At 46.4% G+C, this 21,689-nt stretch overlaps 1 long non-coding RNA gene across 1 annotated transcript in view; it reads right to left on the reverse strand.

The window, feature by feature from the left end:
- Positions 1-6,182: 6,182 nt before the first annotated feature.
- The window catches only part of LOC128082729 (uncharacterized), a 53,634-nt gene continuing 38,127 nt past the window's right edge, over positions 6,183-21,689 (reverse strand). The window contains exon 4 of the long non-coding RNA XR_008207814.1: positions 6,183-6,329. This is a non-coding gene — a long non-coding RNA (uncharacterized LOC128082729). The remainder of the gene's footprint in view (positions 6,330-21,689) is intronic.

The raw sequence follows: 21,689 nt of genomic DNA on the forward strand, positions 1-21,689 counted from the left end.
TCTTTTCAGCACAACTGTATTCTGAACAATGTTCAGCTGAATTGTAACTACAAATCAATCAGCAAGAGGTATGTTCCTTGGTTCTTCCCACTTCCCTCTTAGTTGTTTTTGCTGTTGTTACAATAATCAGCAAAAGTTAATGCTTTGTAGCATTAACTAAAAAGCTTTCAGGAGAAAAAAACAGATTGCACAGTAGGAAAAAAGAATCTGTTAATGCCGGCATTCTGACGGCCTTTGTTTTAGCCAGAGTATGAAAAAAGTTTCACTGCAAAGTTCTTCTCTCCCTGTCCCTTGCCTTGAAGCAGCTCCCAGTAACAGCCAGTTGTGCACACTAACAGCTACAGACTGCAATTCACTCCAAGCCATCAGTGTGCCTCTGGGGTCCTTCAGATACAGCCAGCGTAAGCTAATGGGACACAGCAGTAACTGGTGCTTCCACTGTATGCAGTATCACATAAAGCAAGATCCTGCATTCGCTGCATCAGAAGTGGATCCAGAGACCTTCTCCAGCAGCTGCCTGGCGCCCACCATTCACTGGGAATGAAGGGAATCCCCTGAGAATCTTCCAGCAGGGAGAACCTGAGATTTCAGTATCCTGATCGAGTCTGGGAGGGGGGTGGGGGGATTTTAAATTGACATATGGGAGCCCTGTCTTACTTCAATAGAATTATCTGAACTCCTTTCTGGTTACTTTTAATTTTCCAACAAGCTTTGTATCTACGATACTTCCACTACAAAGCTCGCAGGGACTTCAATGGAGATAACGAGGCCCTGGGTGACAAGGCCTGTCTGCTGCCAGGTGTGTTATTTCTACTGAAGTTACCAAACTTTCCAAAATTCACACCCACCTGCATGTTCTGTTCACACAATGTGCAGTGAATCAGAATCATAAAAGAGAACTGCGAAATCAAAAATCAAGTCCACCCATCTCCAACTTATTTCTATAGGTATTTTTCCAGTTTTAATATTCCATTTACATGCCTGAAAGTGAATTTCATCTCATTACTGCTAACAATGCTCTTCCCATAGGAGAACAGTCTGAAAAACGCAGAACAAACTCCTATAACTGAAGAGAAATAGTTCAGAAGATGTTGCTATTTAAAGAGCCTAGCAGGAAGATAAGGTGCTTCGAACACTGCCAAACAAAAGGACTGAAGCAATGCTTGCCACAGCTGAAGATATTTTGTGGTTGCTATTAGAAACGACAGAAAGCTTGGGAGCCTGCACAACCACGTCTCTCAAGCTGAAGGATGCTATTTTCTTCTTCTTTTCCTTCTTTGCCTGCACATTGCCCAGACAACGCCTGAATAAGTGACAGAGAAGGGGCAGTCATTACTGCAGGCATGTTTCCAAGGAGCTAACATTTCTTCCTTGTTAAGAAAAAAAAGAACAAAAAGGAGGCATGAACTTTCTGTTTCTATCAAAAATAATAATACTGAGAAACCCTGAAGAACCACTGCGTTCCTGACCATTTTCCTTAATGACTGACAGAGATGGAGGGGCTCCCAGCAGCACACAGCTCCCTCCTGCCGTGCACCAGGCAGACCCTGCGCCCAGCAGAGCACCTGCCCTGAGTGGAGGCTGAGGTGGTGAAACCTGCACCTCTCTTGTTAAATACCTCAGCCCTACGTACTGACTCACCTGAAGTGGGCTGACTGTCAGAAATGCTGGAGCTGACCCAGGCACCCAGACAGCCGAGAACCCAGAGTGATGCACCACGTTCTCCCTTTGCTGCATGACAAACACTGGAATGTGATGAATGCCATAGCAACAGAATCAGGGGAGATGCAGCGTGTGAGGCATGGAAGCTTCTATCTGCTTTTCTCTAGCGAGCTGACACTGAAGCATGCCTCTCCTCCTTAAGTTCAAGTTTGCCATTTGTACTCTACTTTGACTCCACACTTCACTGAGCTTCTTGGCTGAGGTTTCTCCAGTGGAAACTATGCATCAATACATGTAACGGGTGAGGTCCTGGCACCATGAAAGACTGCAGGAGTTTTGTACTGACATCAAGAAGGCCATGATTTTGGCTGGCCATGACTAATTGCACCTAATGGTAAGTTTGACTGCATGCCCAGGGGAGCTGCATGAGAACCTGCTCTCTCATTTCACCAGTTCTTTTCCATGGCATTGTACAATGCACAATAAGCTCTCCAAGCCACGTGTAAGGAGTTCATCCCCTTTTGGTCAGTATCAGCACTCATAAGGTCATTCCTCACCTAAACACACTGAACAAGTGGCATTTTCCTTTCCAGCTCTTAGGTTCAGCCCTGAACCTGCCAGTTAACTCAAACACATTTGAACCGTCGGGATTCAGTCTGTCGACTGTGCTGAAATTCAGCAGTACAGTTTCATTAAGCTCAAGCATAACTTTCTACAATTAACTCATTTTCAGTCAGATTTCTGTTCATACTTTCTAGCCATCATTTGAGTGATCTTCTCATCAGAAAATAACTTTTATCATACTATCTGAGCCCTTTGCTCCTCCATCACCTTGGCTGTGGCTTATTTCCTAACCTACTGTACAGAACTTCAAAGCCCCTTTACAGCTCTGCTTCCTGAAAGATCCTTAAAAAGAAAGGCCACAGCCCAGATCCAACTTTTGTTAAATCCATCCATCTTCTCATCCACTACACCATCATTTGCAGAACTCATTATCTTTCTTCTTCAGCAGATCTTCAAATTGATCTCATTTGCTTCCCTAAAAGAACCTTACATTAATTAAGATAGGAGCCCATTAACAGGGAATGCAATTAAATATGCAATGCATAAGAATCCATATAGCTCTACCAAAATAATGTTGACCAGATACACACATTTTTACATACACGTACACACACATCTGTAAAACAAGTCCACAAAACCCCTAAGCACATCTCAGCACTCAGACACAGCAACTCTGCTAAAAGCACAGCGACTGCAAACACAACTCAAGCATCTCTTCAAAGTCCTCATCTTCCTACCTGGTGAGCTCCAGCTCTGTCACTGCCCTCTGCAACTCTTCCCACTTTATTGCTGGGTCTCAAACACATCAAGGACATGTCCAGAGCAATGAGGAAGCCTCCTGACAAGGCAGTGAACTACATCTACATCTTTCGTTCCAACCCTGCCTCTGTCTGCTGGTTTTTCCTATCACCACTGAGCATCATTTTGCATCAGAAAGAAAGAAAATGCAAGTATCCGGAGTGACTTCTGCAAAACGAAGTGTAAGCCAGTGTCAGAAAATGGATACCAAACAAAAATCTGGGACACAACAATACGACAGTATTGAGGAATTTTTCTTCTCGCATGTTTGATTTCTTTTTTTGTAGCCTATCTAACTCAGGCAATTTTGGAAGTGGTCCAGAAGTCATTATATTAAGGATTGGTCAGGGAAGCACATAACCCAGCCCCACTTGTGCTACATCTCCTGCATCATTGATGCAATAGGAAACAGAACCAGAAGGTCAGATTTCTCTTCAGCTTACTCCCTCTCCTCCACAACGCACATCTCCAGCTGTCCATGCAGAGCTCCTTTCTGAGGGGCTCAGGTCAGTGAACACCATGGCAGAGGATCTGAGTTTCTTCCCTAACACTGAGCCTGCCCTGCATTTCCTACAGTAACACACCAGAGCGCTTCCTCCTGCAGCAGAGGAGCACACCTGAGCCCCAGCACACTGGCACAGCTGTGTGCTTGCACAGGGCTCAGTACTGCAAGGTGTTGCACAGGCACAGTTTGCAAAGCACATTTACTGCACAGTCTGCAAACGGAGTTCTGGCAGGTGGAATTCAAGAACTGGCAAGTGCAGGTGTGAGGAAGAAAAAAAAGGAGAAGGGGTGTGTAGAAGGCTGTATGGCAAGAAAGTAAAGAAACACCTTCATCTTAAACAAGCATATCAGAAGCAGAGATGTGTGAGAATTCATACAACACTGACTAACGAGAAAAAAGATGAGGACAGAGAGACACTTCTCGAGCCAGGAAGCAAATCCCAAGAGAGAGAAAGTCTGAATTTAAAAAGAGGGGGGGAAAGTTATGGACAGACAAAGTGATGCTTTGCCAAAGGCCTCTGTCTGACAGAGAACAGCTAAGGCACTCAGCCTGAGCAGCCCTGTGAGATTATTTTTATCTATGACACGAGTCCCCTTAGACAAAACATTACTACTGCTTTTCAGTTGGCCTCAAAATCAGACTGGTTTTATACAGAAATCAAACCAAAGGTGACTGCGACCTTGAAACGGGCATTCTTCTACAGAAGCAATTCTGGTCCCAAGGCAGAAACTCTGCCCAGCAGAGCTGCTGTGGGGAACGAGCTGTTTTATGGATGTTAGCAGTGAGTTTGAATACTTTTCAAGTCACGCAGGAGAAACATGCTGTGGAGTCACAGGGCCGTCCTGCAGCAGGCCGAGCATCGCGTGCTGCACCAAGCTGGGAACAGCCCTGCCCAGCGGTTCCCCTGCCTTTGGAAAGGCCTTGCAAGCACCTGAAACTGGAAGTCAGCATGGCACTTCACTGGATGGCCACGGAGACAAAGATGAGCTGTACGGAACGTGCAGGAGCACAGCTGCTTCTCAGCTGGCTTTAGGGAGTGCTATTAAAGAGGTACTCCTGGACTCGTCAGTGGGCTTATGTATCATTTACATCTTCATTCAAATCTTCCCAGGAGAGGAAAGACAAAGTTGCTGAAAGTGCAGACTGAAAGCAAGAGAAGAAAAACTGAACGTTTCTGTCATTACATGGAAAACGCACAGAGAACTGCGAGCAGCAATTTGCGATTCCAGAAACTGCTTCCTGCTTACTTCTGTGTGTTCCTTATCGCTCAACAGCCAGGACAAGCAAGAAAAGGGAATGCTGAGGGAATGCTGAGGGAATGCTGAGCAGGGCTGCCCACGCTGGCCCTGCAGGCTGTGGAGCCCAGCAGCAGCGCTCCCAGGAGCTGCTGTGGTGCAGGGCGCCCTGGTGCTTTTGGTGACAAAAGCCAGAAGATAGAATGAAATAAAGAGAACACTCTTTCTCTGAGAGAAAACAGAAGAGCAAGTGTTACAATGCCAGATTACCAAGCTTGGTGTCTGCCTGCTCTGTGTAATAGTTTTGCTGGATTTTTTTAAATAGGAAAACAATTGAGATATATGATCTTCATCACCTCGCTGTGGATTGTATAGGCTTCTTGAAAAGAGCAATTGCTTTCAAGACCTAGCTCAGGGATGTGAGATACCAGACACAAATGCTTCAAGCAATGGACTTTCACACGCTGAATGGAGAGGACGCTCCTTCCCGTCCAGCAGCCTGCTTCCCTCCAGATGCTCTCTATGGATTTCACTGTCTATCAGCTTGCAAGTGCCTTTATGGACTCTTGTGACTTGGCAGCAGTCATACAGTAAAGCTCACAGGAAAGGAATGTGGTCTTATATTACAGCCTGAGCCCCGGCACAACCCACACCTCTCTAGCAGCAATCCTTTATGATCCGTTCAGCTCAGCCTGTCCAAACTCCCTTCTAAATGCTCGTAAAGGAGTTTAATGATTTAGAATTCATTTTTAAGCTGGGGTTTAAGCAGATTTAAGTTCAGTTCCAGTGGGGATACAACAAAACCACCGCTCACACACAAGGCTGGAACTCAAAGGGGAGTTCTGCAGTTCCTTTCACAGCAAGCCTAAGCCGTGCTGAGAGGCAGCACAGCGTGAACCAACTGCCGTCTCCCCCAAAGCGTAGGGCAGCCTTAACTGCAGCTTTTTAGTGGAATAAAACCAACTTCTTAGAGGAAAGAATGGTCCTCAGGATATACTGAAGCACTGAATAAATGGATGAAAAGTTTCTGCAGAACGAAGACATGCATATCCTGTAATGAAACAGACATGCAGTCTTCCTGTACCCCGATTCTGTTTTCCTTGCGTTGATGTTTAACTTCATTTCTATCAAAGATAACATCCACTGCAGTACCTCATGTTACAAGGACACGAGGTCTGAAACAGCCAATGATGGCACTGCTACATGCCATCAATGCCAGCATTCCCAAACACCCTGGGAATTCCAAGAGGGATAGCTGAGCCAGAAGCAGGCAGCTTTAAGGACAGACAGCTACAGATGTTTTTATCCTTGTCAGTGAAAACCCAGAAATACTTGAAATACCCCAGATAGCTTCAGCTGGCCAGCCAGCACCACAGCCAGCGTCTGCCTTTGTTTTAAGTAAACCACTAACAGCAGAGTCCCATCACAAGGGTAAAAAACACAGTCATGTTTTTGGAGCAAGCACACCCCTACCAGCCATCCAAAGCTACAGCACAGAGCCCCAGTGGCTGCAACACAGGGAGAAACACAGACAGCAAGCTTCTCAGATGAGCACTTGGAAATCTCTGAAACAAAGGAGAACAGATTTATTAGAGGTACACTGCATTACCACAGGGCTCTGCAAAACTTCAGCCTAAAAATAGCCTTTCTCACAGCCTTTCTTTGAATGAAAGATGTATTTAAATTACAAGATAATTAGAAACCTTTTTCTGCCTTTTGGCTGTATGGTCTAACTCTGATTCCTAATTATCCATTTGGTTTAATTCATGGTTATGATTTCAGAAAGAAAATATTTTTCAGCACTGCTTTAATTAACTCTTGGCATTTCTGCACCCAGAAGTATTTTAAATACAAATATATTCGGCATTGTATTTTTGGTTACATTCTGAATCAAACACCCAAGTGAAGAAAGACAAAAAAGAAAGTTTCTCCATTCTTCCCTATTTTATATCATTATAAATACAATTCAGACAGGAAAGAAATCACATCTCCAGTTAAAAAAGCTGCATTTCCATGAAGTTCTATATAAACAGGAAATTAATACAGAAGGGGAAAAAGTAATCACAACAAAAACGTTTCATTTCAGTTTCATGTATTTTAACCCCACAAGACCTCGTTTCCATACACCCCAATACAAACCGCTTTCTTTTCCACTACTTTCCAGCTAACAACACAATTCTTCAGGAAATCAACCGCGAGCAGCTGCTCAGCTCCCTGCACCGGGAGATCAAAAGACCAACCAGCGTCACCCAGCTACCTTAAATCCCACCCGTCACCTTTCCTGCTCCTAGTAATACTCTGCTGCTTTTTTCCTAGAAGGAGAGCACAACAGAAATATGGACTCGATCCACTGAAACCAGATCAGGCTTTCACACCGCGAGCGCTGGCCCTGCCACAGCTGCCAGCCTTTCCAGACGCGCACCCAGGAGCTGCTCCTCCCTGCAGGCAGAAGGCCGGGCTCCAAGGAGGGCACAGGCTGTTGCTGAGCCCTGCACTGCACAGCCCTGTGGGACACGCTGCTGGGATGGCCGATGGAGCCCAGGGGGATGTGACTGATGGCAGGGCAGCCCCCAGAGCGCAGCTGAAAGGCAGGGCTGGCTCCATGCCTGGGCAGCTTGGACTGCTGTATGATTGGATGGCTGCAAAGAGAGGCACAGAGCGATGCCAAGCACATTGCCTAGCAAGTTAATGTTGAAGCAAGCTCTTTTCATCAGTTATGTGCCTCTGTGCATTCATATGTAACTTAAAAAAAAAAAATAGAGAGTCTGTAATTATTTCTTCTGTTATTATTCTTAACCCATCATTGCCAGTACCTGCAAGAAAATACTCTGCGTGCCTCGCATACCTCCACAGCCACCAGATAGAGCAGCTGAGGCCAAGGATGTTTAACAGACTGTCAGCACATACATATAGGGCACGTTTGTTTGGGGAAATCTATATTCACAACTGACTTGCCACTGACAAAGAGCCTGAGGTCTCTGCATCAAGAAGGGCGCTATTTTCCATTCTCCCTATCTCTCTCACAGCAAAACCACGTTCTGTCATTGAAGCAAGAGAAGGCCAAACAACGAACCAACATGTGTTACCCCTCCCAGAGGTGCAGCAACACTGCTCCCAGTAAGCGGAGGTGCTGCCAGGACATGGGGCTGCTTTGCCTGCCTTTAACACATCCACAGCTTTGCTCAGAGCTGAAGAACAAGCTAGCAAATGGAAGGCAGCCACTGCACATACATAAAAGCTCTTGTCAGGGCAGAAGAAAAGCTCAGCATGGTTTTAGTTCTGTATTTGAAAACTACAGTATGGGAGGCTCTTCACAAAGCCAAACAGGCAGCTGAGCTAGCAGTTACAAAAGACCCACATTAACAAGCAAACAGGCAACTTCCGAATCCATTAAGACAGAGATCTGTTTAAGAGGTTTTTTCCTTATCCCAAATGACCCCCTTTTTCCACCAGGCTGTACATCCTCAATTCACTTACACATGCTTCACGTTTTGTCCTACCTTGCATTCTTTGGAGAAAGAGAAGCGAAAAGACTGCATTCTGAAAGACCTGCATGGGGCAGACAAGCACATATCTGTGATAAAGACTATTTTAAAGTGTTTTTTCAGTAAAAACCAAAATTAGCAGAGAAATCTTTTTAAACAACAGGAAAACATGTGAAGTTGAGTCAGTCACTGTGACTTCAGGCTTATTTCCTTCACACCAGTGCTACGAAGGTAAGACCAGATGCACAGGAGTCGTAGAGCTCAGTTTCCCACACAAAGCAGCAGACACTGCGCTTCTATGGGCAAAGGGCTGCATGTGGAACAAAGCACCAGCAGAGCTAGAATGCCTTCAACATGGAAAAACAAGCCGAGGGCAGGCAGTTCCAAATTCTGTATTCACATGCCAAGAACATAATGAAAATGAAGACATGACTTAATCATTTAAGAAATAAGGCCTCTGTTTTGACCATGATTCGAGAGGAATTTTGCGATGCTTTTCCATTTGCCTCCACCAAGCCCAGCTGTAGGCAGAGGTCAGCAGGCACAGCAATACACCCCGGCACAGGGATGCACATCCTGGCACAGGAAACACGCAGCCCATTTTCTGCAACCGACTGGAAAGGGAGAATAAAAGGTCAAAGGTACAGAAACTCTTAGGTAACATCTGCCACCTTCTTTTGCCCGCTTGTTCAAGCAGACCGATTCCCAGCCAAGGTGATGATTAAAGAACAGAGATATGGATCAACTTTGTTTTCATTTACAGCTAACGCAAGTTCTCTGACCTTTCCTAATCTGCACACAGCTCAGCAGTACGCAAACCCCACATCCTCGATCAGACTGAATTACTGCTGACCCCAATCCCATTTAAATTCTGCCCACATAAAGCAGAGTCGCAGCCAAAACATCTAGCCGATGAACTCCATTGGACGTTAACTAATGGTTATTTTCATTTACAGATCAGAACAATATACATGGTAGCTTGACGATCCTACTGCTCCAGAATTAACGCTGGATATTTGAGGAAGATAAATACAAACAACAGTTCAAACAGTAATTCACATGCAGTTGCAAACCAGCAATTAAATCGCTGTCAAAAATCAGTTTGTAGGAGAAATTGTTTTAAACAGCCTCAACAAGCCACACGTGTTATCTGCAAACATGCCACCCAGCCCTGAGCTCCAGGCGCTGCTTTTTCTCCCACTGCTGCACTCTGCCCTTATCTGCTGCAGCCTTCCACCTCGTACTGCTGCCTGATGTTCCCTGCCCTCATTCCTACCACTGAGCAGACACACAGAACGGCCTTTCTCTGATCCTCGCTGTGCACACCACAGCCATTATCAACCACTCACTGCTTGTTCTGGTGCCCTGTCGCCAACCCTTCTTGCAGAATGCACACGGACCGCAGCACAAAAGCGGCTGCCCCTGCAGATTTGTCCTTTAGCCAAATTCAGTCTATGGTTCTAAGGCATTTTGGCTTAGAAGAGCAGCCAGCCTTAGGAGAGTGCTTAAAGTGTAAGCCCTGCTAAGTGGCAGTACTGCCAGAACAGGACATGTTCAATACCAGAACTGAAGGAGCAAACCTACAGCAGACAGTTCACATGAACCTTTGGAGAACAGCACAATGGGATTTCTGCTTCACACTCCACTTAGGGCATAATTCCTTCAGTAGTCACTGCAGTGCTTCCAGCTGTGGTGAATGTCTGGCAGTAATAAGAAACACAATGTAATTAAATAGGAGCCCCAGTGCTTTCAATCCTAATTCATAAAATAAAAAAAATGTTATTTATAAGCACACCAAGTAATAAGGGAGAATTCAAGAATCTGTAACAAGGAAATCTACACAGTTTATCAGTTCTAGTTTATGTGAGCCCTAAGGCAAGGATAAACAAACCGTGCCAAACACAGTGCGCGTCTACAGGGACGGACTCAGCGTGCCCTGCTGCCCGCCGGCTGCTCCTGCCTGCTCCACAACACCTCCAGCACCACTGCCTGCCTGCTGGCCACTTCTGCCTCCACAGGACCCGTGCATGTAGAACCAAGTCTGTGTTTCTGCATATACAAATACACATTATGATGCGATTATGTGTATGTATGAGCAGGTGCAGACATCCTCAGCGAGGAAATCTGGTGAGGGTAACATTACTACGAAGAAGTTTAGAGTAAAAGAAGTACATGATCAGTCATACACTGCGATACGGTACATCTGTTATGCAAAAAAAACAGCGAAAGCAGAAAGATTTGCATATATCTACACTATACGTGCATACAAAGCAAAATCCTAAACTTGTTCAGCTTAGTGGAAAGGAAGCTTCACAGTGACCCAAGCAATCTCTGAGTCTTGCACATAAAGGCACATTATTCAACCTATCCAGAAGTCAAGACTGACTTTACTACATGGAAACAGGAGGATTACAAGGAACATATCCGTATGTCCTATTTATACAAACTAATGAACACCACCACATCCTAGCCTGAGGGAGAGAAGGCGGTTTTCTTCTCTATTTGTATAAGTCCTTATTGATTATCGTGCTATTTATACTGGGCAACATACACTATGGAGCTGCGGCCTCAATACTACGTTAAAGACAAGTCTGGAACAAATTTCTGTGCTCTGCCAAGTCTGATACAGACCTCTCCCAAGGACTGGAGCAAGTCGTGTGCAGGCCGGCAAGTTCTGTAACACGTGTCTCTTTCTGCGCCTGCTTCCCACAGAGATAAGGGCAAAGGAAGAGTATGAGAGGGTGATTGTGTCCATTTAATGTTGAACACGGAAGTTCGTGTTATATCTTACTGACATACACACTGCTGTATTAAAAAAAAAGGCAAAACAGCCATTTGGTCCTAAACAGAGCTGCAAGAACAGCAACAGAATATCAAAATAGCAAGCAACTTCCAGCAAGATCGGGAAATGTGTTTGCAAGAGAAGCTGGCTGACGTACAGCTACGTTTAAAGAGAATAAATGAGCCAGATGGGAACATTTTAACTGACATACTTGTTTCACGTTTGCAGTACTTAACAAAATGTTGGCAAAGAAAAAACAATTGCATTGTTTTTTGCCCCCTGCATATTGGCCTGCTCTTCTTTCTCGATTTTACATGCGTGTCTGTGGGAAACACCCTGCAGAGCAAATAGGAAGAACAGCACAAAGCTACCAGAGTAAACCTTCCCATTCCCTCCTGCCTTCCCTGAGCCTGTTAACAAATGGAAGTTAACAAATATGTTGTTCTTTGGAGCATATTAAAACTTTGTATTTTGGGTCAACAGACCTCGCTCTCCAGAGACAGCTGAGAGCCTTCTGCTCTAAGCAAGGCCCCTGGGAGCACCTCATCAAGGCTCCCTGCCACCCTGCCCAGCTCGGTGTGCTCCAAGTCAGCATGCAGAACGTGCTGATGTTCCTCGTGCTTACAGAGCTCAACTCAGGGCCAAAGGAGAAATGGTTTGAAATATCAGAACAGGAGAGGAAATAAAGAAGGCAAAAAAAATCTCAAGAGAGCAGATCCTAGAAATCTTGAAGCGAAGAGCCTGAGAATGGGCAGGCAGCCCAGAAACACAGTGCATGGAGATGACACGGGGATGGGAAGGAACTGGCACGACGGGAGATGCTGAGACACGCAATGAGACTGAAATGAGCCAGAACTTACAAAACACATGTAAGAAAGAAAACTCAGCACAAGAGGAGAATCAGAGAAGAGAGATGTGATCCAGGACTTGCAGCTTAAAAAGCGTTGGACAAAAATAACTGAGAAAGCTAATTCACCAGATTCAACCCAAGATAAAGGCAAACAAAGTGATGGAGCACAGTGAGAAGCACTTGCACAGAACTGGGGTAAAGCAATAGTGCAGAGACAGCAGCTGAATCAAAGTCCTGAATTCTTTCTGGGCAGGGCAATCTGTAGACTGCAGGTTTTATTATTGTTTCTCTCTTCTTATCTTCAGACTTTGCTTATGCAAAAAGCAAGTCAGGGCTGCAGGCAATGCTACTGCTGACTGGAGGTGTTGCAAGGGAGGAGACATTTATCAAGAATGCATTCAATTTATAAAACTCTGTTGGCTTCACCAGAGCTTTCAAACATGCAAGTCCAGACTTCACGTTAAAGCTCTGCTGCACACAACTCTCAGTCAGAGAGTTTCACTTCGGTCTCTATCTGCTTGCCATGATAATCAGAATTGAAGCCTGCCTGCCCATAAAAAGCAGAGCTGTGGTTTCAACAAAAGCCCCCCGTCATTTGCTTCGCAGCCAACAAAGCGTCAGCTCCCCAGCCACTGTCTGGCTGCAGCAGGCACACTGCTGCACCATGTCTGACACCTCCAGCATGGTCACCGACCTTCGAGCCTTCGTCCGCTGACATCATTACACAACAACATATGGAGTCTTCGACTTCCTCTGCCATTTGTGCCTGCGTATTTTCATTTACCACCATTAGTACAAGCAGTTCAAGGCTCAGATCTAGGCTGTACTATGCACAGATGTGCATGAACATACAGAACAGAAGTACACAAATCAGTTATGATTCCAACAATTTCACCAACTTCTCCCTTCACTACAACTCTCCCTTTGGGTAAAAAGGCTGTTTCTTGTGTTTGTTTCAGTTTATTTAGTACTATCAACACGCAAAAAAAAAAAAAGTGCTTTGAAACATTCTCCAGGAGCCGACCAGATAGCAGCCTGCACTGAGGGGTGGGTGTGAGGCGGGGCTGTGGGCTGCCTCTGGGCTTCAGGAATCTCTTATCTTCCTGAGCACACAAGTGAGCGTGACAGAGCAAGAACAAGAAAAGCAAGACCAAGTTGTGGGCATCAGGCTGCTAAAACTCCACAGACAGCGCCTGGTAACTGCCAAGAACCAAGAGCTGAGCATCTGTGCAATGTGCTCCACTCCAGGTGTAATCAGGGGCTGGCAATTAGTCCAAGTCAGCTCAGAGATTTCTTTAACTGGACCTCAAGGTACAGAGTTCTCTGTGCTCGCACCCAGAACCCTGCGACCTCCCGGCCACCTACAGACAGCCCTCTGATCTCATTTCTCTGGCACTCTGAAGCTCTCTGTGGAGGTCCTCCTGCACCAGCTCTCATGTAGGAAGGTGTTCCTACCAGCAGGTAGGGCTCTTGGCAGTCCCACAACCCTGCCAGGAACTTACCGTGCATCCATTCAGAGTACAGCACTTCAGCAGAGGGGTGATGAGCTGATTTCTTCCCACTTCAAACAGCACCGAAACCACAAGGCTAAATGAAATTCTTTGAATAACATTTTTATAATACCATATGAGTGACATCTTTTAGCAGTATTTTGGAGATGGGAAGGGATTTGGAATTTGACCATTGGTTCAGAACTCCCCTCAGGTGGCAGATGGGCTGTCACGAAGGACACGCACCCATACAGCTCACTGCACTGCCTGCAGCTAACAGCCTCCAGCTGCGATCAAGGCGACCTTCGGCCACCTCCTCCCAGCCTCAGTCTCCCCTCGGGTGGCACAGTGCTGCCCTGCCCTTGGCTCCTCTTCCACCTGCTCTGAGGCTGTGGATGGCAGCCCAGCCAGCACCATCACCGCTGGGTCCCACCAAACGCACTTTGAAGTGACAGAAAGCAGCCCCCTCCTGCTGGGCTTCCCATCCCACTGCCATCCCTGCATGGTAGAGCTCTGCCCAGCACCACATGTGGCTCAGTGCCCACAGGGCAGGCCCAGGGCAGGGTCAGCCCAGGCTCAGCTGTCAGAACCACCTCAGGGAGCAGCACAGCACTGCACGGTCCAGAGATCCCCAGGTCTGCTGCTGCGGCCCACAGCCTGCATGGTGAGCCTGGACGTGGGGCCTTCACACTGCTGCAGTGGGGAGGCAAAGTGCAGCACGTGAGGTACGTGCATCAAGACTGTGCATTGGGCTGGGGGACAATCTCTGAGAACTGGGACAAAACTAATCCCAGAACAGCCTCGTGCGTCTAACCTGGGCCTCTGCAGGACTTGGAGCATTTGCGATGTGGAAAAGCAAGGCAACAAGACACTTATAAACTCACTTGATTCAAGAGACCCAGGCTGAACTCTGCAGTAATGTCCTTCTGATGTAGTTACTGAAATTGCCACTAGACAGAGCTGTTTATCTTGTTTTTAACCCTCAGAAATATTTATGAGTGTGCTGTAAGACACAAGCAGGGTTTGTTGCAGCCCCTCCAGACAGCAGCACGTGGCTGAACAGCTGCACAGGCAGCCAGGGTGCAGGCTCTGCACCACACTGCAAATATCACAGACTCAGAGAATCATCAAGCTTGGAAAAGACCTCTATGATCATCAATCCAACCATCAACTCATCCCCACCATGCCCAACAAGCCATGTCCCTCCTCAGACATTTCCTTTCCAGGCAGGGTACCAATAGCAGGAGTCCCGTGTGCGCTCCCAGCAGACCAGACTTGAGAATTAAGACAGTGCTGGGGCTTAATCTCCAGGTAACATCATGTCTTACTGCGTGTGCATCAGGATCTGCCTGCTCCAACACCCACTGCAAAGTAGCACTTTGTAGCCAACACCAGCAGAGTAATGAATTGGAACTTCTGGTAACGCTGATAATAATAATAATGTAAGTTAACCCTGGAATTAAATGCTGGCTGGCAACCATGAAGCTATGCAGTTTACCCAGGTAGGTGGCCTTTTGGTAATGAATTTAAGATAAAACACATTGTCTTTAATGAGAAGCAAGCATTTATTTTGAGATGAAGCAGGCAGAGACCAGCATCAGCACTGGTTTCGAATGGCTCACCCTGATTTACATTGCAGGCAACCCAGAGCAAGAATTTCTGGAATTCCTGCAGCTGTAGCTACAGCATTGATTTCATGTTGTGACTGCAACTTAGACAGCAGTGCAGCCACAGCCAGCTCCTGGGGGACAGAACTTTTGTAGAGACACACAGAGGATAAAGGTTGGTGTCAGCGTTACCAGAAGTTCCAATTCATTACTCTGCTGGTGTTGGCTATGACATTCCATTCCTGTGCCAGGCACAGAAGTGTTTGGGCAGATAACTGACTGCAAGACCAGAGACTCTCAAAGGATATGTAAAGACTACAACAGGACTTAAAACCATCTGCACGCTGCATCTCAGGACATGCATACGTTGCTTCAGAACACACCTACAAAACAAACTTCTGGCTCTCTCCCATCCCTTCTCAGCCACTGCTTGCTCAGCCCTTGTCCTAGCACTGACATGAGGATCTCCTGCCAGCAGGAATCTCTGCCACTAGGATGACAGAGCATAGCAACTAGAGCCAGTTTCTTAATTCATAGGACTCCAAAACTGCCCTGCATTTTCAAAGCCACAGCTTTCTACATCATATCAGTATAATATACTAACATCAAGTCACTTTTTCTATGAAGAACTAGTGTAAAATTGTGTGGGGTTTTTGAAAGACCAAGTTTGTGATGGCACTTCTATTTCAAATTTCAGACAAACCCAGGCTTCTATTTATCCTCCTACCATGCTAACATCCAGCTCAGCAGCAAGAACAGGTGAGATAAAGCAAAGTACACAGTCTGACCCGAGGTTCTTCCTGCTCTGAACAGAGCAGACAGAGTGCTCTGTGTTCAGCCATGCCCTGCCCTCAACATTCCCCCATCAGAGCACACCTGGGGTCAGGAGGCCCAGGGCTGTGCCAGGCCCACACCAAGCTCCAAGCTCCTGCTCTCTCCCCTGGGATAGAGGGGCCAACCCCATCTCTTGCCTGGGGCAAAGTGCATAGGCATGGCTGGGCTATCAGCACATACACTAAGGCAAATTTTCTGGCACTAACTTTTTCACGAAGCTTCTGAACTCAGTGGCGTTTCTTGCACCTGTTACCTGGCTTGTGGTTCACAGTCCCACCAATTTTAGCTGAAAACATGAAGGGTTTGCAATGGTTTGTAAACAGAATGGTCACACTTGGGTGCAGAGCAAAACAAGGAAGTCAGGATTATTCTGTCAGCTTCTCTGATCATCTTTTGCCACTGGCAAAGGATGAGTCAGACCTGCGGGATGTGCAATGCAGGAAGAGGCTTCTACAGAGAAACACTGTGAGAGAGACATAGGCAGAAGAACGAACAACCCACATGGATCAGAAAGCAAAACTGGCAATACAGCCAAACAGAGGAGCGCAGGGCACTCTGCTCGGACAAGGACAGACTGCCTGCAAGAAAAGAGCAGGTGTAAGAGATTCCCCCTGCATTACATGGAGAACTTCAACAAGCTTAGAAAATTCTTCATGGAGTGATACAAACTTGTTTCTTAATTAGCAATAGCTATTACTTCCTAATATCAATTTGAAAGCTAGGAATTAACTCGTTTTCATTCCCCTTCTTCCCTTTCCTTAGATTCCAGAAAAGCTTTATGGTATTGAGCTGAAGTTTACTCATGTTAAACTACGATGCAATCCATGCACAGAAACTGTGTTTCCATTTCAGATCACTTTGGTTCTCATCCTTGTATTGCCAAAGGTAGCACAGTTATGGTATACAAATTCTGGGATTTTCTTTGAATATGGCTGACCCAAATGGCTTTGCTCGTTTTGCAATTCCAAGTGGGATTTCTTTAAAAAGCCTTCCAACAGCTGCACTGGCAGAGATCTAAGGCTTGTTATGACATTATGAACTTCCAGTTCATCCGGATTAATGAGACCTCCTGAATATGAACCATTCCCACCTAATGTCTAGAAATTACCATTAGAAGAGGTACAGAGGCTTGCTGTACAGTCTTCTCACTGCTCTGCCAACTGGACTTCCAATAGCTAGACTCTGGGACTCGCCATTTCTCTGTGCAGAACCCTGGGCCTCAGCACAGATCTCTCCTCCTGCCTTCCATTGCACGCCCCCTCTGTAAATGAGTAACTGCATCTCAGCCGAACACCACAAGGACTGTGAGAACTCTGATCTGGCAGGGATGGGATCACACCGCTGGGGGACAACAGAGCGAGGTTCAGCCCCGTCCTGCTAGAGGATCGCTCCTGTGCACTTTGCATTCTGCCCTGAGCTCCTGTCTGCTGGGGATTTGTGACTACACAATAATCACAGGACGGCTCAGGCTGGAGGGGCCCTCAAAGATCCTCCCGTGCCGAGCCCTGCCATGGGCAGGCTGCCAACCACTCCATCAGCGCCCATGGCCCCATCCAACCCGGCCTGAACGCCTCCAGGGATGGGGCACCCACAGCTCTCCGGGCAGCTGTGCCAGCGCCTCGCCGCCCCCTGATAAAACATTTCTTCCCAACATCCAACCCAACTTCTCTCTTGTACTGTAAAGCCATTCCCCTCACTCTGTCACTCTGTGTCCCTTTCCCACCTGCCAGCTGCCTTAAAGAACTGGAAGGCTGCCATGAGGTCTCCCTGCAGCCTTCTCTTCCCTGCACTGAACAAACCCGGCTCCCTCAGCCTTCCTTTACAAGAGACACGCTCCAGCCCTCCCACCATCTTTGCGGCCCTGCTCTGCCCCTACTCCAACACCTCCAACCCACACCCTGTCTGTGCTGCGGCCAGGCCTGGATGCTGTACTCAGCTGGGACCTGACAGAGGCAGAGCAGATGGGGACGATCTCCGCCCTCTCCCTTCTGCCCCCCTCTCTGTTGGTGCAACCTTCTGGGCTGCAAGAATACAGCGCTGGCTCTTGCTCAGCTTTTCTTCCATCAGGACCCCAAGTCCTTCTCCGTAAGGCTGCTCTCCCAGTCTGCACTCATAGCTGGGACTGCCTTGACCCAAGAGCAACACCTTGCTCTAATCCTGATGCCAAAAGCATTTGCACATATAATCTTTTGAAAAACACTTAGAAATATGACCTTGGAATGCAAGTGAGATCTTTCAATTTGAATTGCATTAATTTATTTACTTTATATAGACTCAAGGCTGCAGATGTTCATAAACTTCAAGGATAATCCTCATTTTAAATATTCTGGCTTTGTAACACTGCCCAACGTCAAAATAAACAAAGGTTGTTTATGATCATCACTTAAAACAGTAACTCAGGAGTAAGAATTAACTTCGTCTGGCACAATTCTCATTCTTTATTTGTAATTCAGCACCCGATCTGTTTTTTAAAACCATCAAAGAGCAGCGTACAAACAAACATCCCCTGCACACCAGTGACCACACAACAATCACAATAAGGGAAGAAACGTTTCCTTTGTTCCATTCTCTGAGATCGCCCAACAGAACTGAGCCAGGCCCTGCTACCCGGTGTGCCCAGAGCCTGCTTCCCTGCAACGCAGTCCTGCCGTGGGACTTGTGTGAGAACACGAGCCTCAGATCCCGGATTTCAGCTTGCAACAGAAGCACAGAAGATTAAGTTACCAGCAAAACAAAACCGATTTTAAATACCTAAATTCTGAGCACTGTCGTGGCATCTGACTGTGATCTGGTTAAGAACGTTACGCACACTGCATTGGGATGTTTTTTTCTACATTAAGATGGTATGGGCATTTGGGGACATCATTCACAGCAACAAAATCTCATTTGTAATATGAAAACCTTCTGTAACGTCGTATTTAGCAAAGCCCTGCAATGTGCACTGGGTCCAGGTACGCCCAGCGTATGATGGAGCGCAGAACAGCAGCGAACAACCACCTAAATCTCCTACTGAAGTCTGCCAGGAACAATTAATTGCACAAATGACCATTGCAATCCAGGACTTGGAAAACCTAAAGACTGAGGATTTTTCAGTTCCAGATGCATTTGCACAAATCTGCCAGAGTTCAGAACTGGGAACTGTGCAGGGTGTGAGCGTGGGCTCTCCTCAAATTCCGTGCTCTTCTGCCTGCTTAGCTGCAGCCCCAAGATACAGCCAGCCACATCTACACAATAAAACCATTGGGAAACTCTTAATTTGTAACCACACAAAAGTCAGTCACTACTGCTTACAACTAACAGCCTCTTGCTTTTCCTCCAGTGCACGCTTTTGCCCTCTCTGCATTCTTCAGTGCCTCCAGGCATCTCTGTGCTCATCTATTCACCACAGCACCAGGTTGATGAGATGTTCCCAGCACTGAGATCAGCCCAATATTTGATGCTCCTGACTGATACAGGAAAGCAGGCTCTCTAGATTTTTCCATAGCCTCTGGCGAGCAATAAAATTAAATGATCACTTTGAACAGCCTCAATCCTTACGGTTGGGAATTGCCATTCTTTGATGATTAACCTTGGGCACTTAGTTCCAGGTCAGCAATCAAGGAAGGCCCTAATTATGCCACTTCACTTTGGCAATCCGGCTGCCAAGCACCTGTACCTTCTGCCTTCCTATTGTCTGTCAAGTAGCAGGAGAAAAGATTTCTTGCAATAGATTAGCATGAAAACGGGGCAATGCATCGAGCTCTTCTTACCGACATCTTGAATCATAAACAATATATGAATGCCTTTGGAAGAAGAGAACTTAATGAAGTAAGGAACCACCCACATGATAGTTTTCTCAAAGACAGATTTCATTTGAATGGGAAATGAAGCACAGAAGGCAGAGTATCACCATGAGAAAGGAAGAAAGCAAGCAAGCAAGCATCTGGGCACTTGGTGTACGGCTAATTAACATGGGATAAAGACAGTACCGATTAACCGAGAGGATCAGAGTTCAATAGTTACAATAGCTAAGATTTAGGCTTTTATGAAATATATAACTGATTGTTACTGGGTGGTTTGATCAGCTGTGAGATGGTCAATGCTTCCCTAGCAACAGCTCGACGCTTCAAGCCCACAGCTTGGCTGGAGCCCAAGATCCAGCACTGCTCAGCCTGCTGCTGCCCTCCCTTACCTCCATCCAGTTCTGCCGGTCACTGCAAGGTTAGCGTTCAGAAGTTGGTTTGTTACTAGAATCTGAAGGGGAAGAAAAGGCCTTAAAATAAAGGCCTTTAAACGTCATTTTTATTCAGTGATTTTCTAAGAAAGCTTATTGTGGTAACGGTATTGAAGAATAAGCATTTCAGGATCACCTGCTTCCCCTCCAACAGAGTGACAATTTCTTTGAGGCTGCAAAGCACAGCTCCTAAGCTGCCTGTGTGCCTTCCTCCCACCTCTCACAGCAGCCATCCGAATCAAACAGCCTCCTGTAAGCTGTTTCTGGGTGAAGGCAAGGATTTCATGGTTTGCAGCTTAGTAGAGGATATTCTCAGCTACTCATACCAGCAGGCAGACAAATGAAGAAACGCCAAGCCTGAATGCTTCTGATCCATTTGTAGAGTGCAAAGGACAAGGCAGCAAAGAATTAACTTGTTTTTACCGGCTCTTCATAACCCCTTGAACAAGAGAAACTAACACAGGTCTTACACACCTCTCCTCCTCAACATCCTGTATCCTGAAAGTACTTTTAAACAACCTGGCCCCACAGAACAGCTTTTTAACAATTAACTGGATGGAACTTCACACCAAAAATAAAAGCCGTGGCAGCTAGCACAGCCATGCTCTTAGCCATCAGATTCCTCCCTGCATTATTTGCACTCAAGTGCCACAGCTTTGTCAGAAAATAGGAGCCTACATGCTGTCCTGAGGCCCTGCCCAGGTGAGCAGCACAGCTGGGCTCACAGCGGTGCATCACTCATGCAAACTCACGGGATGCTCTTTCCATCATGTCCATATAAACCTGTATTTGCTAAAGAAAGTGCCTCCTCTGCTCATTTGAAGCATCACACTTGGGAGCAATAGCTTGTGTGTGTTAGCTTTAATTACCTTTGGGTAAGGAATTAAATAAGGCAGCTGGGAAATGTATGGCAAGGGAGGTGTGGTAAAATCACCTTTAGTGTGCCTGATAGCATCAGAATGGGGCACCTAGAAGAACAGCTTCCATTTATGAACATAAATCAAGAAAATTGATTCCACTTAGTTCAGCTTGTGCTTTCTGCACTTACAGCACTAGCCATGGATGGGAAACTACTTTTAAATAGCTGAATAATTCAAATACTGGTTGCAGTTCTTTAACACGCTTTAATTATCCTAATTGCCTACATCCCCACCAGCCTTAGCTGCTGCTTGTGTTGTCAGCCTGAGCAGGTTGAAAAAGAAAAACTGTAAAAGTTAACTGGCAAGCAATTCTTCCTTTCACTGTTGTAGGAGCCTCCTGAAATGGCTCAGTGGCCTTGCTACAGTTCACCTGCTGCAGTGTGTGACAGAGGGGCTCACTGATGGGGCCACAGCTCTTCTGTCTGAAAGAAACGTGCAGCCTGCTGGCACGCGTCTCGGGGAAGGCCTTGGTGGTAGGTGCTGGTTGGAAGTGATGATCCTAAGGGTCTTTTCTAACCCAGACAGCTTTGTGATGCCACGATAAAGGCTCATGCACAAAAGCCCAGAAACTTGGCCTTGCTCTCGAGAGCTCTGAGGACAGAACCACCATGAAAGTCACAGTGCCTATAGAGAACACCTTGCCCACTGTCAGCTCAGTGCCTGCCTCCCCACAGGCTGGGCCACCTGCACAGCAGTGCCACAGCTCAGCAGGTCTTCAGCTCATTTTGCTAAGTGCTTATATGT

Source organism: Tympanuchus pallidicinctus, unplaced genomic scaffold, assembly GCF_026119805.1.
Source record: "Tympanuchus pallidicinctus isolate F22 unplaced genomic scaffold, pur_lepc_1.0 scaffold22, whole genome shotgun sequence".
NCBI classification, from domain to species: Eukaryota; Metazoa; Chordata; class Aves; order Galliformes; family Phasianidae; genus Tympanuchus; species Tympanuchus pallidicinctus.